The sequence below is a fragment of the Stegostoma tigrinum genome, unplaced genomic scaffold (assembly GCF_030684315.1).
Source record: "Stegostoma tigrinum isolate sSteTig4 unplaced genomic scaffold, sSteTig4.hap1 scaffold_240, whole genome shotgun sequence".
NCBI lineage: Eukaryota > Metazoa > Chordata > Chondrichthyes > Orectolobiformes > Stegostomatidae > Stegostoma > Stegostoma tigrinum.
Genome location: NW_026728174.1, coordinates 140,572 through 151,866, shown reverse-complemented (window position 1 = coordinate 151,866; position 11,295 = coordinate 140,572). Strand labels below are relative to the sequence as shown.

The 11,295-nt window shown below is 45.0% G+C and overlaps 1 non-coding gene across 1 annotated transcript; it reads left to right on the top strand.

The window, feature by feature from the left end:
• Positions 1–3,277: 3,277 nt before the first annotated feature.
• trnak-cuu (transfer RNA lysine (anticodon CUU)) lies at positions 3,278–3,350 on the top strand. The gene has a single exon. It is a non-coding gene; the product is annotated as a tRNA-Lys (tRNA).
• Positions 3,351–11,295: the final 7,945 nt, after the last annotated feature.

The following is an 11,295-nucleotide window of genomic DNA, read 5'->3' as shown; positions in this document are numbered from 1 at the left end:
CCAACCCAAACTTTGGGTCTGCTACGTGGATGACACCTTTGTCATCACTAAACGAAACAAATCAGAGGAAACCTTCAAGACCATCAATAATACCCTTACTGGCATAGCATTCACAAAAGAGGAGGAAAACAACAGCAAACTGCCATTCCTAGATGTCACAGTAGAGCGAACAGCCAATGGGGAACTTCAAACCAGCGTCTACAGGAAAACAACACACACGGACCAAATACTGAAATACAGGAGCAACCATCCCAACACCCACAAACGAAGCTGCATTAGAACATTATTCCAACGAGCCACTGCACACTGTGCAGCACAGAGGAACTACGAAGAGCAGAAGAAAATCACCTATACAGCGTATTCAAAAAGAACGGGTACCCAATGAACACCGTCCGCCGATTTCTCAGCAACAAACCCAAACAAACAGACAAAACAGGCTCAGAAACCATAACCACGCTCCCCTACATTAAAGACATTTCTGAAATGACTGCCAGACTACTCGGACCTCTTGGCATCAGGGTAGCCCACAAACCCACCAACACACTAAAACAGCAACTAATGAACTTAAAAGACCCTAGACAGACAACGAGCAAAACGAATGTCATTTACAAAATACCTTGCAAGAACTGTGACAAGCACTACATTGGACAAATGGGCAAAACGCGAGCCACCAGGATACATGCTGCAAAAAGAAAATCGGAGATGGCAAAACCGATCTGCAGCGAAAGTGATCACACATGAAAACGCAAAAGCAGATCACTAAGCAAAGACACAATCTTTTCGGTCGCGTTCCCTGGTGGACTAGTGGTTAGCATTTGGCACTTTCGCCGCTGCGGCCTGAGACCAATTTCCCCGTAAGGGAATGGAAGCTCTGTAGTACTACTCTATGTTGGTGATAGCGCTTCTGACTGATTTTTCAGGAGCTGACACCCGATCTGTTTTGTCCCAAAAGTTATCATTTAAGATAAAAAATCTGACAATCTGACACAAAAACAGTAACCCAAAGAGAAACTCAGCAAGCATGGTAATATCTGCAGAGGGAAACATTTCGGATCCACTGACCATTCGTCACTGCCAGGTTAACTGTGTTTCTATCGTAATATGCTGGGAGACATTGTTAACTTTATCTTTTGAATCATTTATTTATCAAAATCACACTTGCTCCTTAGCTTACCAGCATTAACTTTTGAACTTTAAAGGGACTTGAACAGCACTAATGCTCCTTCTGTTGCCCTGAGGTAATGCGATCCTCTGTTTTTTTTTTCTTTTCTGTCAGCAGCCATGTGAAGTGGAGAATTGGTCCTTCCAGTGTCTACCACAGTAAGCTTCTACTTATCTCTCTTTGTCTCTGTGTATCCACCTGGCCGTCTTTCACATTATCTAACAGTCCATCTGTATATACCCCTCATTTCCTGTTTATGCTCTGTGTAAAGTCTGACATTCGGAGACACTCTGAGAATGGGATGTTTTGTACTGGACTTACATTCCTCAGATAATGTGTCTTTTGTTATGGCTGAGGTAAGGAGACATTTCTTGTCTCAAAAGATTATGAATCTCCAGAATTTAAATTGGAATTCCTAATCCACCAGGAAAAAAAAAACAATGTCACAATTATAGGATTATAGCGATTGTCTTTACTGTTGGTGTAAAATGTTTGATTGATGACACCAGAGAATGAGAGGGATTGGCTTGTGGTCTCTGTGCTAAGACCACCACATTCCTGGTAAGGGTGCAGTTTATCCTGCCTCACCTCGTTACTCCTGCCAAACTGTGAATGAAGGGATGAGAATACAAGTAAAGGTGAAGCAGAAGTGCTTGTGGAAGAGCAGAAAGGAACTTTATGATGAATCCAGCAGTAAAAGAGACCCTGAAGCAGACTCGTGATGTCAAATGTGTTTTCTTTGCCAGTAAAACTCACTCACCGTCACTGCTTCAATTCAATGGTCCCTGCTTTGTGAGGCGGTATCTTTGCTGGTTGTTCACACTGTGAATGTTACCATTGTTGCTCATGTTCATGCTAACTCCACAACTCTAATGCATGTAAGCATCACACATAAACTGGAGATTGGAGCTGAAAACCGAGAGACCTCCAGCTGTGCAACAAGACTGGCTCCCTGCATTAGGAGCTTCGGCAAAGCTTCATGCCAATAGCTTCGGTTTTGCAAATAGCCAGTGCATTCAGTTATTGAGAGAAAGATTGGCGTTTCAAGGCTACCCAAGAGCCCAGCTTCTTTTATTTTGCTACCCTGTGATGTTGCCGGTGATACAGAAAATCGTCAATCGGGATTATGCCTTCAGGAGATAGCTTCGAAACTTTGTCAGCTCCACTGTTTTCTAGTCAGACCTCCAGACATCCAGGTTTCAAAGCAGTTATTCTCAACATTGTGATCCGACAATAAACCAACTATGTACCTGCATTTAGTTAATTGAAGTTTATGAAGAGATTGGAATCAAACAAACCCATCAACGATTGTGTCTTCCCCAGCTCCACGCTCAGTGAGACAGGGACAAGCAGCAGGATTTTGTCATCACACTGTCCATGGCCACTGCATCTTCAATCAGCTGCTTGCTGCACATCCCTGGCAGGCAAGATCCTACAACCAGGGCCAATCTTCTCCATCCACCAAGCACAAGATCAAGAAAAAAACAGGAAGATTTCTCCCGCTCAGTAAATCCCAGAGCACCATTGACACAATCTCCGCGTGAGTGGAATTTTCTCTTAGCTCCACTTGGGAAAACTTAACTGACACTCCGTATGAACGTCTCTTCTCCTGTGAAAAATGACATTTCACAAGGTATGCAGCAGATTCTTCTTGATCTTTGAATAGTTTTTAACTGAAGTGTGAAAATCCAGCCCCCAAATGCGAAGCTACAGAAGTTGCTGATGTACTGATCAAACAAAGTGCTGAAAGTATTAAGTGAGACTGGGCAGACAGACACACATCTCACACAATCTGTAACAGAAATCACTGGGTTTATTGCAGCAGATTCACCATCCCAGAGTGACTGACAGTCACATGGGCAGCTAAAGGATGAGGGCACCGACATTAAAATATGAGTTTTGAATGTTAAATGAAAATGGGTTATTATGGTCTGAAGGAGTGACAGCTGAAAAGTGGAAGATGTAAATGATATTATTTGTGATTGAGCAGAATAAACTGGGAACTTGTGATTTTCGAGGTGGATCATCTTTGGCACATTGAAATGAGGTTGCAGGGGCTTTGGTGTGAAAAGGGAAAATAAGGATTTTAGATAAATAACAAGACAACCAAGTCAAGCCTGGCTGGCTCAGTTGGTAGAGCGTGAGACTCTTAATCTCAGCATCGTGGGTTCGAGCCCCACGCTGGGCGTCGTAGCTTCTTACTGCTTTGCTTTCTGTGATGCAGCATAGCTTTCCAACGTTATCAGTGAAACGAGCAGCTGCAGCTATGCTGAAAACATGACTGCACTTCTGCTGCTTTGAAAATCCTGGTTTCCAGTTTTGCAGTGAAATTTGATTCCACTTCACTGGAAATCGCAGAGATCGTTTTGGACGTGCAGCCGCTTGTGTAATAAATGACAGGACTTGCAAAGGCACTAACGCAACTCCAACCCTGCACCAATAAGATTGTTCAGAGTCACAAACTGAGAATGGTCACGTCCTGGGCAGCTCCATGTTAAATGGAGCTGAAACAGAACGAACTAACTCTGGGGATACCACGGAAAACATCGATGACGTCTACTTGAACTCAATGGCTACCCTCCTCGCCCATTTTCTTGGCTGCTCGATAGTGCCCTGCTACAATATTAATTTCACACCAAATGCTGATAGTTCTTCAATCAAAACAAATACCAACAGAAAGCTTCGGTCCCTCTCCATTGTGGGTAAGAACCTGGTTGTCAGGTGCAAGGGGCTTTTGGTACTGTTGTATGTGGCGCAGACCTGGCCTATTCCCTGGACCTGCGCCGCTGCGGTCACCGGTCCATCTTCCACTTCATTTGGGGATCGAGAATGGACCGGGTCCGCAGGGACACCATGTACAAAGACCTGGAAAATGGGGGAAAGGATGTACCGAACGCCACCCTCGCCCTGATGGCTATCTTTGTGTGTGGCTGCATCAAGCTCTGGGTAAATCCTCAGTACGCAAACACCAAGTGTCCTTACTTACTGAGGTTCTACCTGTCCCCGGTGTTGCGAAGGATGGGCCTGGCCTTGTTGCCGTGGAACGCTCTGAGTAATTGGACCGTCGCATACCACCTGTCCTTCGTGGAGAAGTTTATGAAAGGAGACACCTTTTGACCACAAGGCTGTCAGGTAGTGGTCAGCACGTAGGATCCTCGAGACCCTTCGGGAAAAGGAGAGGGTGGATCCTGTCGTGTGGTTCCCCTCGAAGACTCCCAAAATCGTTTGGCAGAATGCCTCATCGCCAGAACTTTCAAACAAGCACAAGGACATTACTTGGCTGGCAGTGAGAGGGGCTCTTCCAGTGAGATCCTTTGTGCACACCTGGAATCTCTGCGCCACCCCATGCTGCCCTTGAGGCGGATGTTGGGGTGATGAGACTGTCAATCACCTCCTTCTCCCTGCTCTACGGGCTGTTCCTGGGATGCACACCTAGACCAAAATCAGCTGCGCCTGGAGGACCATCAATGCGGTGAAAGATGCTCTTTGGTCTGCCCGCAACTTGCTGGTCTGCCAGCTGAAAGAACTGACCCCGACCGAGTGTTGCAGACTGGCCCACTCCAAGGTCCAGGACTACGTGCTGATAACGCGCTAAAGCTTGGGGCAGCCGCCGCCAAGGCGCGTTGGGGAAAGACCACCGTATGAAACCCCTCGTCCAGAATGGGAAAAAAAGGGACCTATCTGGTAACTGGGCCCAGCTGGCGCCGTCCCCAACTGGTCAGGGGGCTAACGGGGACTCTGTGGGGAGACGACTGCCTGGGTATTTTCTTTGCCTTGTATTTTTTTCTTCTTTGTTTTGTTTTTGCCTTTCGTTGGTGTCCGTACCCCCTGGGTAACCAGGAGCAGCTTGCATGACTGGGTCGGTGTATAAATGTTTTATTTTTTGTACTTTCTATGAATAAAGTATATTTTTTTCAAATAAAAACAAGTGATGAAACGTCTGAAAATGAACCTTACAGCTCAGTGAGCAAACTTGCATCCTCGATATTAGTTCTGGTGAAATGGAGTTTAGGTACAGTTTAGAAACAGCAAGGGACTGAAATTGACCGTGGTCCGTGTACACACACCCCAGTCAACTATCGTGGTAATTTTAGCAGAAGGCACTAAACAGGAAGTTGAAGACACCAGGAGAAAGGGGGAGCTCTAATTATGATGAATGGCCATTGACTTCAAGAGTCAGGTGACTTCAGTTGGCATAAAGGTTGGGCAAAGCGAATCAGTTATCATTCCAGACAGGAGGAATTTCTGACGTACTTTTTAAATTCATTCACGGGATGAGGGCATCACTGGCTAGGCTAACATTTATTACCCATTCCTAAATGACCAGAGAGCAGGGAAGAGTCAAACGCATTGCTGTGGGTCTGGAGTTACATGTAAGCAAGGAAGGCAGTTCACTTCCCTTAACTGATAACGGTTCGTATTGAATTTAAATTCCGCCGTCTGCTGCAACGGGATTCAAACACAAGCTCCCAAAATACTATCTGGGTTTCTGGATTAAGTGTCCAATGATGACGACCTCAGGCCATTCTCTTCCCCAATGAAGTGTGTGCTGTGCGGGTTTCTGGATCAACACTTTGAGGAACCAACAAGCAAAACTGAAGTTTGGGGTGGGAAGACTGTGCTCATGCCCCCTCGGGGAAGTGAACCTCATTTTCACCCACAGAAGGAAAGAAACAAGGACACCTTCCACCGAGAGTGCCAGAGGCTTTCGGAGAGAGCAACCCCCAGAAAGCAGAACTTCACTCACTTGGCTCTACTGTCCCATTCCAGACTCCAAAACTAGAACCTGTTTACAGCAACAAATGGAAGTATTTGACGGATGCCCTGGGTTTGTGCTCCTCCCCCATTGCTCACCTACAGTTTTCCTGCTTCACCTTGTACTTCCAGCCAAACATCACTGATGTCAGCTGCTTCCTGCCATTCCAAATGCTGCTCCTCAAGTGGAAGGACAAACAGCAATGTGGAAATTCACACATATTTCTGGTCTGTGGAGGAAATGATACTGTTATAATTTCAGATAATTTTTAAAGGGCTCTTTTTGACCTTTGAAGCAGGGTGTGTACAAACACTATCACAGGCTCGAACTCACAACCACTAGTTTCTGAGACCAGTGCTCTGGCCACTGAGCTGTGGGGCCAGGCACAAGACATGGAAAGAGGGTCTCATGTATTGGAAATAACAAAAGAATAGATAACTGGAGACTGTTATATATCAAGACGTAACAAAACCGAAACACAGCAGAGGGGCATCATGTGCAGAAGGTTGGGAGAATGCAAGGCCGAATCAGACAGTGTCCTGAGTGCCATAAACTGATCTTTCCTGCTGGTCCAGAGATTACGATTCAGTGCCTTCACTGTCGTAGCCTGTTCATGGTTATCATTTAAAGTAATAAATCTGAAATACTGACTGATCTTGAGAAGCAGAATTATGTCATTGATCAGTCAAAATCAATTCACTCCATGTTACAGTTCCACATCAGCAATGCCAGCTGAAACTGCCTGGCGTGCAATCAGTTTAAAACAAGAATAGAGGGGAGTTCAGGAAAAGTGAAGGGCAATGATAGTTTGTGAGAGTTGGCTGGAGGCCAAGTGGAGTCAGGTTCAATGTGGGTGCTGAAGACCAGTCTTCACTGTTACCGTGTTATACAGACCACATTGGATCAATCACACAAGGATCCTCCTTTGTGTGTTGTCCTTTGCACATCACAACTCGGGTCAGTGCCTCGAGGGGCTCGGATACTTTTAATGTGGCAACTAACTCAGGTCAGTTTTGCACAAACTAAGCTGTGTCGGGACACTATTTAAACGGACCACCACTCATTGCAATGACCCAGAACTATGCAGAAAGAGGAAGAACACCAATACAAAATCTTCGCTTTGAATGGATATCCCTGCAATTTCATCCGCAGGTGCTGACTAAACAGCAACACGAAGAGGACACATTATGCCCTAACACACTGGACACACTGCCATACATCAAGAACATATCAGAACTGACAACTCCTATGACCACTAGGAGTTACGGTAGCACACAAGCCCAAAGCCATGCTACGACAAACATTCTCAAGGATTAAAGACCCCATACCCACGACATGCAGAACTGACATTGTTTACAAAATACCGCGCAACGATTACCACGAACATTATATCAGACAGACAGGAAGGAAACTAGCCATCAGTGTACATGAACATCAGCCGGCAGCAAAATGACATGACAAACTTTCCCTAATATCAGTACACCCGGATAATGAAGGCCATCAGTTTAACTGGGACAACATAACCATAGTATTGCAAACCAAACACAGACACACATGGGAATTCCTAGAGGCATGGTTCTCAATCCATAATGCAGTCAGCAAACATATAGAATTGGACCCCATATGCAACCCATACAGAACAGAATGCACAATGACAGAAGTCGCCGGAACGGACCAGGCAGTATAAATTCCAAGTGGAGGAGGACAACATCACTTCATCGGAAGTCTCACCCATGACGTTACCTCGCATGGTGACGAAAAGTCTAAACGAAAACAAGCTCACAACTTTACTTGTTAACTTTACTGTTTTATGTGTGGCTCAAAGTCAGTCTTTGTGATATTATACACACACTGTTCTACCTGCTTATCCCGCTGTACACAAGGTTTCCCAACAAAAGGCAGCTTTATGTGGAACATAAGCAGTTTCTCCTGACAATGGGCACCGTTGCCATGAGCTGGGATATGAAATAGACTGTGAGCTGAAGTAGCCCCACACTCATGTTACTCATTTACCTTTCACTTTCAATTTTCAATTTCCAACACCCAGCGATCCATTCACTTCAGCTGCTGGGAACCTGACAAGAACAGCGTTGGGCAGACATTCCTCTTCGGGAGATTCTGTCAGTTTGCAAGGGTAGAAAAGCTGTCAACTTTACTCGAGTGAGACAGGATACAATATTCCAATCCAAATTCCGACGCAGTATCAATGACACCACTGGCTCCACATGTCTTGCTGCAGCTTTCATCCCGTAGATTGTGATGTAATCAGGGATACTGGCAGAAAAACCATTTGCAAGGTGAATATCCAATAAAATAATCACCGTCACTGCTGCACTTCAATGTTCTCCCCTTTGTGAAGCAGTGAATGTCACTGGCAAACGAAACACATTAGCCCTCACATGCCTGCTTCACTATCCCCTCACCTGTTTGCCACCTGTTTCTCTGCTGGAACTTGCCATTGTTTTATTCACAGTCATTGCAAAATTCTGCCTCACATATCTTTTTTTATTACATAATCTCCTCGCAACTTAAAAACATCCCCCCAGTCTTGAAATCTCCCACCCTTGGGAAATGATGACCATAATTCATACTATCTACATGTCTCATTATTTTATGAACTTCTAACAGGCCGCCTCTCAACCTCTTAAGCACCAGCGAGAAAAGTCAAAGTCTATCCAACCTTTCTTTATAAATCAAACCTTCCATACCAGGCAATATCCTGGTAAACCTCTTCTTAACACTCGCCAGCTTCATAATATGCCTCCTGTAATTGTGCGACAGAAACCGCGCACTGTATTCCAGAAGAGGTCTCATCAACATCCTGTGCAACCTCAATATGACTTCCCAACTCCTAAACTGAAACGATCGAGCAATGAAGGCTGGCGTGCCAAAAGCATGTTTAACGACTGTCTAAATGTGATGTAAACTTCAAATAATCATATACCTGGATCCCCTAGGTCCATGAGTAGACACCTTAACAGTGAGACAAAGTCTGTGGGAGGATGGGGAATAGTTTTGAATTTCTTTGACCTCACATCTAAAGAAATTATTTGTACACATGCAGCCGAATAAGATCAACAATTCATTCTTCGTGAAGAACTATAAATGAACCTGAACATTTTTCCATTAAAAAGTTAGACCCTCTCGAGTCAGAAGAAAGACGTCGCTGTTCTGTTTCTGAGCTTATGTTATCCAACGAGTTCTGTACCATGTCATTCATTCACCATATCCTGATACATGAACTTTGGATCACTCTCCAAAGGTATCAGTAACTATTGCCAATCCTCAGTTACATCTGGATAATTTGATGTTTGACCTTTCTGAACCAGTGCAGGTCGTGTGGTGAAGTCGCACTTGCAATGATATTAGGTAAGGAGTTCCCAAATGATCATGAAGAATTAGTGATGTTTTCCAAAAGGACAATTTAAATGTTTTCACATTTTTGATTCAATTCAATGATCTGACATATTACACAAGGTTGTCATAAAACAATATTTGATACCAGGCACTTATTAGGACAAGTGACCCAAAACTGGCCAAAGAAGTAGGTTTCAAGGAATATCCTGAACAAACAAAGGGCTTTGAATCCAGGGATGTTTAGGGAATAAATTCAAGAGCTTATGGCCTTGGAAGCTGAAAACATGAAAAAGGTGGGAGAGTTAAAACCAGAAATCTACTGGCGGTTGGAAGTCAGGGAGAACAAATGTCTTGAAGGAAAAACCAAAAGAACAGTAGATGCTTGAAAGTAGTAACACAAGCAGAAATTGATGAAAAACTCAGCTTATCTGGCAGTGCTTATGGAGAAAGAGCAGCATTATTGTTTTATGACCAGTAACCCTTCTTCAGATATACCTCAGAGGGTTTTGCAGCTGGAGGGACTATCAAACGAAGGAGATATAATGACAAAATTTCTAAATAAGGATATGAATTTCAATACCTTGGTGCTTTGCCACCCAGAAAATGTGCATGTTAATGAGCACAGGATGGCAAAACTCGAAGATGCTGAAATGGGTGAGAGTAAACACATGGGCAGCAGATTTTTGGATCATCTCAAGATTTCAGGGAAGTAGTATTAAGAAGCCGGCCAGGAGTGTGTTTGGGGAGTTAAGTCGAGAGGTAACAAAGGAATGGATGAGAGTTTCAGCAGCAAATGAACTAAGATGCTGTTGAGGTTGAAATTGTATGTGGCCTTTGTGATAATGGGCGGGGTGTGAGTAATGTGGTTGGAAGCTCACCTTGGGGTGAAATATTGCACCATGACTGTGAGCAGTGTGTTACCAGCCAGTTACCAGGGGCAGGGATGGAGTCAGTGGTGACGGAGTGGAGTTTGGCTGCCAGCCTGGATTGATATTTAGCATTTTCTATTTAAATGTGATCTATACCCCTTTTCAAACAGGAACAGACTTGGCAGCAGAACTAATTTGTGAACCAACTGTCGGCTTTATTGAGACAAAGTGTGGAGTTTATCTGTTATGAAGTAAACTACAGTGACAAACTCAGACAGCTATTTCCAGGTCCACTGTACCAGGTGTGGCTTCCTCTACATTGGGGAAACCAAGCGGAGGCTTGGAGACCGCTTTGCAGAACACCTCCGTTCAGTTCGCAACAAACAACTGCACCTCCCAGTTGCAAACCATTTCCACTCCCCCTCCCATTCTTTAGATGACATGTCCATCATGGGCCTCCTGCAGTGCCACAATGATGCCACCCGAAGGTTGCAGGAACAGCAACTCATATTCCGCCTGGGAACCCTGCAGCCTAATGGTATCAATGTGGACTTCACCAGCTTCAAAATCTGCCGTTCCCCCACCGCATCCCAAAACCAGCCCAGTTCGTCCCCTCCCCCCACTGCACCACACAACCAGCCCAGCTCTTCCCCCCCACCCACTGCATCCCAAAACCAGTCCAACCTGTCTCTGCCTCCCTAACCGGTTCTTCCTCTCAGCCATCCCTTCCTCCCACCCCAAGCCGCACCCCCATCTACCTACTAACCTCATCCCACCTCCTTGACCTGTCCGTCTTCCCTGGACTGACCTATCCCCTCCCTACCTCCCCACCTATACTCCCTCCACCTATCTTCTTTACTCTCCATCTTCGGTCCGCCTCCCCCTCTCTCCCTATTTATTCCAGTTCCCTCTACCCATCCCCCTCTCTGATGAAGGGTCTAGGCCCGAAACGTCAGCTTTTGTGCTCCTGAGATGCTGCTTGGCCTGCTGTGTTCATCCAGCCTCACATTTTATTATCTCTATTTACAGTTGAATGTGGATTATACTGCTTATGCCAATAACTAGGCAGTAGAGCAGTGATACAACTTATTGGAGTTTTTGCAGCCTCGGCCTTCAAACTTTTTCTTCTGTCATGGACTTTTATCTTCTGA